This window comes from Bidens hawaiensis, unplaced genomic scaffold (genome assembly GCF_021521415.1).
Source record: "Bidens hawaiensis isolate Kalapana, Puna unplaced genomic scaffold, B.hawaiensis_p1.1 tig00005061_1, whole genome shotgun sequence".
Taxonomy (NCBI): domain Eukaryota; kingdom Viridiplantae; phylum Streptophyta; class Magnoliopsida; order Asterales; family Asteraceae; genus Bidens; species Bidens hawaiensis.
This window is the reverse complement of record NW_027491322.1, coordinates 1,439,695-1,450,802: the sequence shown is the minus strand read 5'-3', so window position 1 is coordinate 1,450,802 and position 11,108 is coordinate 1,439,695. Positions and strand designations below refer to the sequence as shown.

Sequence of the window (11,108 nt, the reverse complement as noted above, 5' to 3'; positions counted from 1 at the left end):
AGTTTACTTGAATTGTTTATTTCATATTTTCAAATAAAGTAATTCTTTTAACCTTTTTTTAATTATATATATAAGAAACCTTTTTTTCCTATAAATATATTAACTTTCTCTTTTATGGCAATTAAAGTTTGAAATTATGGGGTGACATCATACTTTTAACGAATTTAACTTACTATATGTGACATAATAATTATTTTATTTTGCATACTCTGTGCTACTTAACCTTTTTGGGCCTAAAGATGATTTGAATATTGAGTTAAAAAAAACAATTTTGTTAACTTAGAATTGAGTTTGAGTTTATATATATTTAATCTTGGCTTCTTCTCAGTTTATTTAAAGAAGCTCGAGCTCAAATCATTGATAACTTTTTAACCTCAAACCTGCCTAGGGCTAAACTCGTCTAATATTAATTTATTAAGTATTTATAGTTATTTATTCATACACATATACATATTCTCTTATATGTATTTATAACTTTATCTATAAGATAATATAATATTAGTTACTTTTATCATATACATATAATAATAGTCCTCAAGTAATTATATATTGATTATGTAAAACTTATCATATTTCTATTCATATAAATAATATACTCGTTTAGGCTAACAAACTTCATATATGAAAATCTAACTAGAGCTTGTTTATTAATAGAGCTCCTATTTAGTTTCATGTTTGGCTCATTTTAAATCTTAAAGTTTTAACTAGTCTGTCTTAGATAACTCATATATTTATTTATTTAATAAAAAAAGTGAGTAAATTTAACTGGATAAAAAAAAACCAAGTATGTTTACAGTGTACAGTAAACACACGGAATGTGTTCGGGTCAAAGTTACTAGTTGACCGTGGTTGTCAACTTGTCATGTGGTGGCGCGTGGTTAATACCACAGCAAAAATATGCCAATTAAATTAACCGATAGAAATTATAAAGTTGTAAAAAACAAATGTTAGCATTTAATTAACAGCTTATTAAATTTAAATGTGATTTCAAGCATTGTCGATCTTAAGCGTTGAGACGGTAAGTCGAATTCGGTCGGTTTTGGTTACATGTATTATTGTACTGTAACTAAAACAAAAACAATAATAATCTTAGAGGTGGACTGATGTGGTGGAGTCTGTCAGTAAAACTCGATCGTTGGTAAAACTCAATCGTTATCGAACCCGGGCTTTGAGATGGTCAGTCTACTCGAATTCGGTCTGTTTCGGTTACGTTCGTTACGATACTAAAACTAAAAAAAAATCAGCATTCGGTTGGTTTTCGTTACGTCATCACGGTATTATAACTAAAACAAAATGCTATGAGTTTACGCGAATCCGATCAGTTTCCATCACGTTTGTTACGATACCTTAAACAAAACAAAAACAAAATTGGTTATCGATCAATTTTTGTTACGTACGTTACATACTTGAATTAAAACAAAAAAGGTCACCAATAAGGTGCCGTAAAATGGGCCAGGATTTACGACACCAAAGTCTTAAATAATAATAATAATAATAATATTGTATAGTTGTAACCCAATAGTGTATATATCAACTCATCATGAAATAATGAAACAATTGAAGTGGTCACGTGATGGGCTCTTTTTTCACGTGTGATTTGATACATCCAAAATAAACGTATAGATGCGAGGAAGCGTTGCGGCTAAACAAATACAAATTTTATTCGTTAAACTATACGAAAAACAAATCTTTTATGTAAACTCACGTATTATAGCAAGGACGCTGAATATTCAAAAGCTTATGTAAAAAAGTAAAGTGTGTTACTACAAGACTGTAAAATAATCCAAAAGTAAAGTGTGTTGCCCGCTTGCCTTCTGTTTCGATATAATCCAAAAGACATGATAATGAAAAAAAAAATTCTACTGTAAAATCGAATAAAAATTAGACATAAAAATATCAACTTCCTTATTGGCAAAGATGGATCATTCCGGTGGATGTGCAATACGGATGGAGTTATCAATCGTTCAATATGCATCGTGCGAGTTTAGCTTATCATAAGCTGCAAGCAGTTGCTTCACATGATTCTGCCAAGCTAAAACATTTTGTTCATCCATAGTTACCCAATCAACTAGTGTTGATGCTGGTTGTTCCCACCATTCGTTAATCTGCGTCATAAGTTTTAAACAATAATTTTATATCTAGGCCTGCAAATGAACCTAACGTTCATTGAATTGTCCATGAACCGTTCGGCAGAAAGTTCGTTCATTTAATAAACAAAAAGGCATGAACCAAAAGTTTGTGTTCATTAATTAAACGAACAAATATGAACAAATGTTTCGTTCGTTCATTTATGTTTGTGAACGTTTGTTCATTTTTGGATGAACCATCTACTTAATATTTTATATTTGTTCAATTATGTTCGTTTATGCATGTTTGTATTCGTTTACGTTTGTTCATAAATGCTCATTTATGTTAGTTTATCTCTGTTCAATTATGTTCATGAACTGTTTGTTTAGATTTTAAAGGAACAAAAATAAACGAAAGAACTTGAAAACCAAAATTAAACTAACGAACATGAACATACCCTTGTACGTGTTCGTTAGGTTCATTTACAGGCTATTTACGTCGCATAAGTTGTACATAACCTATATTCTAAAAATGAAACATGTCACTCACTAGCCCATCAATATACTTGCATTCATCCAGTGACTTGTCAGCATTTGCAATCTGTTTCTTTAGCTCAGGCAACCACTCATTCATAATTATCACTTCTTGTTCAGAAGCCAGATCTAAACACTCGCTCGTCGCGCTGCGGCAAGAGTCAAATGACTCAAATATATTAGTCAAGTTGTAGTTAAGTCAGTTATTAGCACTTACATGTCTTACACTTTATATTCTTTTTGAGAATGATTTGCATGATCTAACATCGAACGACCGCTTTCAACGAGCTCTCGATTCGTATGGATCAAACTCATAGCCTTTGATAACTCCTCCATAACACTAGCTTCAGAACCGCGTGAGTTCAAGCAAAACTCCATTGATTCCAACACTGATGCTAAGATAGCCTCTGAGCCTTCCAAACAATAACAAGAATAATTATTATTAACAAAGTGAAGGCCCGTTCTGTGTTTTGGGCCGGCCCTTACTCTCTTTTATTTAAGCCTGTTCTAGTTTTCTTGTTCTCTAAGCTAGAAACACGAATGTATATATCTATATATTGTAATCCCTGTACATATAATTTCTCATCATGAGAACAGAGAGCAATAATAATATATCCTGGTTGCAGCTACCAGGGGCGGATATTTGTGTGGGCCGGGCCGGGCCACGGCCCACCCAACTTTTTCGCTCAGTGGTGTACTTTTTCCAAAAAAATTAAAAAAAATTTATTATTGAGTCGGGCCCATCCAAATTATTGTTCAAGATCCTTCGGCCCACCCATAATATGCGTTTAAGATAATAAGATCCGCCACTGGCAGCTAGTGGACGTGGGTCAGCTTATATTGAACCACGTAAAGCATCGTGTCCATATTGTTCTGTAGTTTATATGTATGCGTGTTTGCAACACGATCCTAACAACAATATAATATATCAACATAATAATGTAGAAGCCCATATCTTGCATACCTGCAGGATATTGAAGGGCTGCAGAAACACGACACATGGAAGGAATTGCAGATGGATCACCCGAACCAGCTCTAGCAGTCAATAAGTCTGCAGTCTTTTCCGCAACAGCAGCTGGTTCAGGCCCGGCCCATCCACTGGGGCCCACAGACTCCAAGAGTGCCTGAATGAGTCAACAGTTAAATAACACAGAACAGTATTTAAAATGTTACTGAGTTAAGGACCTGTGGAGTTGATGGAAGCATGTAAAGTCTATTATCAGGACTGCACGAAAAAGCCGATACTTCTTCCTTAACAAGATCTTTTGTTACGTTTGCCATGCTGGCGACACGTGTACATGCTGGAATGATAGTCTTTGATGCATGCTCCCGTGCAGATAACGGTTTTTCACTCCAAAATGCAGCATTATCCTGCAATTTGCAGATGATTAAAATTGCATAATACTAATAACAATGATAATAATAATAATAATAATAATTTCTTTTTACGGTGATTGCTTTTATAAGAGCATCGCATATGGACTTAAGCTCCGGTCTTTGAGCATCAAACGCTTCAATTTTCTTCAACTTTTTGTTCAAACAGTCTTCGACTTCCTTCCTCTCTAAACGCAACATGTTCAAACGTTGCGCTTCGCAAGTCAACGTGGTCAAACTTGCTTTTAATCCAGCAGCTTCTCTCTCCATAGCCAAACCTCCAACTGAAACATAAACGTGTTAATAACATATTTTTCTATACTTCCAAAACGCGTTTAATTTCAATACCTCCAACTGTCTAAGACTACTCATGTTTTGTGAATTTGCGGATAAACGCTTAAAAAGATTTTGACACGTGCTTCTAGCCCCCGCAGCTTTATTCAGCTGATCCTCAGTAGCCACAAATTGTTGAACATGCGTTTTCTGTTAACAAGAAGATATATGAGAAAATAAGGGATTACTCCATATAGAATAGTAACCAAGTTTCAGTTTTGTTCCAAACAGGTTACTGGTGTAAAGTTTTGTTCTATTTAGGTCACTTAACCTTTATTTAGTGTTACAATCATAGATATTTGACATGGATAGCAGGTTATATAGGTTTTTTTTGTAATTTTCAAATATTTTGACATTGCTTAATATTTTTAAAATTTGCAAAAAAAAAAAGTAAAAAATGCAAAAAAATAATTTTAAAATTGCGAAAATGTGCATAGCATCCAAAAAATTACGGTTTTATAATAACATTGGTAATTTTTTTATAAAAGAACCGTATTTTTTATAAGGAAATTGGTGAATTGTTTTTCATTATTTGAACTTTTTTTGCACATTTTCGCAATTTTAAAATTATTTTTTGCGTTTTTTTACTATTTTTTTGCAAATTTTAAAAAGTGTTATGGAATGTCAAAAAAAAAAAAAAAAAAAAAACTAGATAATCTGCCATTCAGGTCAAATATCTAGGATTAAAACACTAAATAACGGTTAAGTGACCCAAACAGAACAAAAATTTACACCAGTGACCTGTTTGCAACAAAACTGAAACTTGGTTACTAATCTATGGAGTTTGTATAAAATAAAGCTAAATGCGCGTATTTTGTGCAGGATATAAAGTAGAGAAAATGATCGATGCCTGTCGTTCTAAACGTTGATATCGAGTTCCGTTTGAAGGCATATCATGGCCATTATTACCATTACCATAAAGTTGAAATGGTAATGGTGAGCCTAAATCAGGAGAAGCCTCTATTATCTTATTATTCTCATACTTGTACCTGCATGAATATTAAAAAAAATCTAGTTTAGAATTATAGATCATGATAAACTGAACTTGTTATAACTTATTATATTACCTTAACGTTTCTGCATCGGCTCGAACGTCTATTTTCTCTATTTCTTTAACAATTACAGACTTCAACCTTTGAGTGTATGCAGTTACTGCAAGAAGTAACTGACGAGGCGATTTTAGACAATCAAGAATAACATCTTGAACTTCATCAGGTATATGTCCATCATAATCAATGCCTAGTTTGGAAGCTTCTAAATGCGGACTCGAATGGATACAGCATCCTTCGTATGCAGGAAACGAAACGTGGATTTTTTCGATTGTTTGGTCTGCAAGTATCTCACACGCCTTGCGGATATTATTTTCCCTGATGGCTGCAACTGAAGCATCAGTATCCGCTCTATGAGAATCGGTTACTTGATTAACATAGGATAAAAGATGCTTATGATATTGTGTGAAGATTCTAGCTGTTACATCACATTGTGTACCATAAGCTTCCAGCATCACCTGCTTATGCCTACAAATATAAAGATATTATAAAAGATGTATAAAAGCACCAATTTCATCTTCTAAATGCATTAGTTTACAACACAGATAAACAAACAAACAAACAAATAAACGTGCCCAGTATAATCTCATTGAGCATTGGCGAAGCATAGTGAGGGCCTGGATCCCGCCCCCTGTTTTTTTGCGCATCAGTGTAAATTTGTCCATTTTTCCTCGAAAATATGCATATGTAGCGTAAAATTGTCGTTTCGGCAGAAAATTTGAGCCCCCCTCCCAACGGCTTTCTCGTCCAAGCTTCGCCACTAGGTGCAAGGTGCTTAAAAAGCGAGGGCCCGTCCTTGTCGTGTAGCTCAGTTGGTTAAGGGGGGCGTAAGACTTGGAACAATAACCTAGAGGTAGTGGGTTCGAAACCGATCCTAAGCGCCAATCGCCTTGCCGCTGAGTGAGACTGATTTACCTCTCACGCGATGGGCCTGGGACTGTCTGGCGTGGGCCGGTTTGCGTGTCTGGAACAACACGTCCTGGAACAATAAAAAAGCGAGGGCCAGAGATAAGCAAGGTACAAACAACAAAGCATAAATATACGTTTTGTTTTGGGCATTTTATACATATTTTAGGTTTGTCTAGGGCTAGTTTAAGCTTTTTCAAGGCCATTTTGGATGTTTCAAAAGTTTTGTCCAAAATTTGCAAGTTATCGGAATCTCGCCTTAAGGTCACCGAAGGGCCTCAACAAGCCACTTTTCCCGGACCTCGCCTTGCCTAAGGGCCTAGGCGTGCGCCCAAAGGGCTTTTAACAACATAGCTCTCAATATACACAAAAAAGAAACCATAAAAAACCTATAGAATCCTAATTTAGGCTCGTGGGCTAAATACAAATAAAACCTAATTAAGTAATACTAATAATCTAATTTAACAAGTATAAAACTATTGACAAGGTCTGGAAAGGCGTGACGGGCCCTTCGGCCCCAACAACCTTAGTTTTACATCATAGTAATCCATATAACATAAAATGTAGCTAACAGAATATTAGTTCACAAGACAACAAACCTATAATTCGACCGCTCATCAAGCACACGCTTACGCTCATTCTCTTCACACGAAACCTCCACCATCTTCGCATTTAACTCCTTTCGCTTCCGCCTCACAACGTGCCTCAGCCTCTTCACCTCCTTTTCAGCCGCTTCGCGTTCATGCAAAGCGGCTTCCTTATTATTATTATTCTCCCATGCATTAGGGTTTCCTTTCTTTTTCCCACCCCGGATCTCTTTCCGACCACCACCGCCGCCAGCATTGTCTTCTCTACCGTGAACAACAATGTTACGACGTATATTATCAACTGTTTTCTCTGATTTAACCCTCGTTAACAGAAACTCAAATACCGGAACCAGGTTCCCACGACAAACCCTACGAATGCCGTCGGATGATGGCATTGATGTGTTACTGGATGCATGGTGTGGACCAAGTGGTCTGTAGCCCATTTCCTTGTTAAGCCAATCTATTATGGCTTCTGGTTGTGTGATAGAGGTTGTATGCATTGTTAACCAAAAGAATTAGGGTTTCAAAATATTAATTATATTGAGTAATTGGTCACTGAACGGATCTTAAAGATGATGTTGATGAAATAACATTAAAATGAGAATTGAATATATTTATAGAAAGATGATCGGATTTCATGCATGGTGTGTATGAATGTGACTGAATATGTCAATACAACAATCACTTAAAAAATTTTAAAGCATTTCAAAATGTCAAAAATTTAAATGTGTAATACGAATCCATATTCGTATCCGTATCCGAATCCTATCACACAGCCTTTCTTAATTTTTGATTTTAGCATATATTTATAATACCCGCATATTGTGGTAGAGCACGTTAGATGCATTACATATTCGAAACGTACCACGTGTTGCAACAGTTACGCGACGGAAGGTCTGCTAGTATCGGTTTAATTTATTTCAGTAAAAGTTCTGTGGTTAAAAAGTTGAAAATTTAAAACTTAACTAGTAAACATTCTCGCGCTTTGCGACGGGAGCATTAATACACATAAGCCTGTGTGTCGTGATGGGGACATAATAAAATATAAAGTTAATTAATAGAGTTTGTTCGCGCGTTATTGTGGTTCAGTTAATCTAAAATTAATATCGAAATGTATGTTGAAATAAGGTTGTCTTTGTTCAACCTACATATGTGTTTTGGTTGTGCGTCGCATGAGCTCGATGTTAAATTAAATTTTTATCGAAACGTACATAGAAACATTGTCGTTTGTTTTCAAAATTCAGAGTGACACGTTGACAAAAGAAAAAAAAGTTAAAAATATATAATAGCTTACCTAGATCGGTTTTAAACAAAGTTAAAATATGTCCAAAAAATATATATATACTCATAAAACAAAGTATTAAAAATCTTACAAATGAATGAAATTATTAATTTTAAAATTAAATTGTATAGTGGTATGGAGAGATTATAACTATCCATTAAATTAAATAAAATATAAAATGTTTTGCTTAAGTGTAAAGAAGTGATTGGTTTATTTCATGAATAGTAAATATTGTGAGTTAACTACCATTTGGTTTTTAATATATATATATATATATATATATACATACATATATATATATATAAAATTAGGGTGCAAACGAGCCGAGCTGCTCGCGAACTACTCGAGATCGGCTCGTTAAAAAGCTCGATCGAGCCGAGCTTAATCGAGCCCGAGCTCGAGCCTAAAAGTAAGCTCGTTTAATAAACGAGCCCGAGCCCGAGCTTCACTTATCGAGCTCGAGTCGGCTCGCGAGCCTAAACGAGCTTGCCATTTTTATAATATTTAAAATATATATTTAATAATTATTAATGAGTATATATAATGTTATGAAAAAATAATTAAAAATAACTAAATATATATATTATTTTATACATAAAATTATAATAGAAAAAAAATATATAAAAATAATAATAATTATATAAAAAAATAATTGATATATAGTAAACGAGTCGAGCCCGAGCCGAGCTCGAGCTTGAAAATCTACTCACGAGCCGAGCTCGAGCTTTGAAAATAGAGCTCGAAACGAGCCGAGCTCGAGCCCTGTACAAGTTAAACGAGCCGAGCTCGAGCCTAATCGAGCTCGGGCTCGGCTCGACTCGTTTGCACCCCTATATATAATTTGATGGTGGTCAAGTCAAAGTTTGGTGTCAAAAATACAAGTTATCTTTTTTATTTGAAAGTCTAAACTTTCCAAGTTACATTTTAACAAGTTACATTTTAACTAGGCGTGTCTTACCTGACGCATTGCGACTGGCTGGTGTTTTTTGGTTGTTATATGTGGCGAATGCACTTGGTGTATTTGCGTGTTGTGGCGGCGAACCGATACGAATTTGTTAACATCTAAATAAATTCGTCAACACTAAAATATTGCAAATTAACATATTTAAAACAAAAAAAAGTGTTCTACGGCGAGCAACCGACATGAATTTGGTCGGCACTACCAGTAAAAAAATAAGCACGCGCGTTGCATCGTCGATGCTGATTCTATCACTATCGAGTTGCGGCACCAAACAAAAAAAATCGTCTACGCATATACAACAAACAAATATTTTAAATAAAAAAAATTCTGCATATTGTGGTAGTGAACTAACATGAATTGGACAGTATTGACAGTAACAAAAAAACTTGTGTGTTGTGACGGTGAACCGACATGAATTCGGTCGTTATTGACACTAGCTAAATCGTAAATATAAAATTTGAAAAAAAACAAATAATATAACTAAAAAAAACACATATGAAAGGGCCGATAGGGTGCTGCCACATGAACCAATCACGTTAAAACGGTGCCAACCTATGCAAATGAAATAACCGTAAAATATATATAAATAAATATATATGTGTTTATATAACATGAAAAACACAAATATAATCATATGTATATGTTTGAAAAAAAAAAGAATGAAAACATACACACATGCTTACTGGCTACGTAGCATAATTAAATGATAATAATAATAATAATAATAATTTAACATGTAGAAAAAAAGAAAGAAAGGAGAAATTTAAAACAGAAAATAAAAGTGACTGATGAATGCATGTATGGCTTTGTGATTGGACAATACAAAGACCTGCTTCATGACTTCTTCTGCATAAACGAGTAGACATAAAATACATATATAAAATAGTTAGTAATAATAATAAACTTGGACAACTTCTCTAGTTTGACCATAATCTCTTTCGTCCCCATCTTCAAAAATTTCAAACCTCTCCATATCCCTTTAATGTTTAGTAGATATTATTGTTCCAAACAAAATTATTTCCACCACTTCTTCAAGAAATCAGAGGAACACCATCATTCAAACCATCCCCTTGATCAATCATGTATCTGCTTCCCAGGATATATTTTTTGTTTTACTCCTGTAATATCCACTATTATATAAACTGCCATTGCCTCAACAAGAGATCCAAAACTTTCAACCCATCTCTTTCAAAGGAACTAATATATTATTTCTCATATTCGAACAACAATTTTTCACACTTCCCACTCAAAACCGATACCGTCACTCCACCACCCGAAGTACCACATGAATCACTAACCAACGCTGCTGATGTTCCGACACCAAAACTATTATCGTCGAGGAACATGCTAACGCTACCATCATCCACCTTCGTCGCCTTTTAAAATCCCTATATGACCCTCGGATGAGTGAAAAGCGCCACCGCCGCAGTTCTCGTTTTTTTTTTTTTTGAAAGTATCTCCGCCACCGAATCGTGAGTCCGACTAAGGTAACCCGAACGTAATCCTAGATTAGTCATCTGCTTGCTATTTGAATGCAAATCATAATGCAAACAATAAGTTTTCAACGTGAATTCATAAGCTTAGGACTATGGTTAGTTTATATGGAGAAGATGAACCAGTGAAATTAATTAATAAATTATTAGCATTCTGAATCTTTAACAAAAAAAACTGACAAGCTCAAATGGTTAAGACGTTTCAGTTTTAAAACGCAGGTCTAGGGTTCGAATCCTCCTTGCTGCATTTGTTGAGTTTTTAATAGTTATCAGCCCATTTGCTATATAGTTAATTGTTTCTGAGATTATTAATACAAACTAACCCTTGGTTCAATTGTTAGCTCAATTGGGTTTTTATTGGAAGGTCATGGGTTCGAAACCTTTATGCAACATTTATTTTATTTTATTAGTTATCAACTCACTTTAAAAGCTACTTAATAGTTAAATCTTTTCATGATTATAAACGTAATAGTCTATTGCTTCACTGGTTAAGTGAATTGAGTTATATAAACAAGGTCATAGG

The 11,108-nt window shown here is 34.4% G+C and overlaps 1 pseudogene; it reads right to left on the bottom strand.

Moving 5' to 3' along the window:
• Positions 1-1,964: 1,964 nt before the first annotated feature.
• Positions 1,965-7,337, bottom strand: LOC143628703 (AUGMIN subunit 5-like; annotated as a pseudogene).
• Between the last annotated feature and the right edge of the window lie 3,771 nt (positions 7,338-11,108).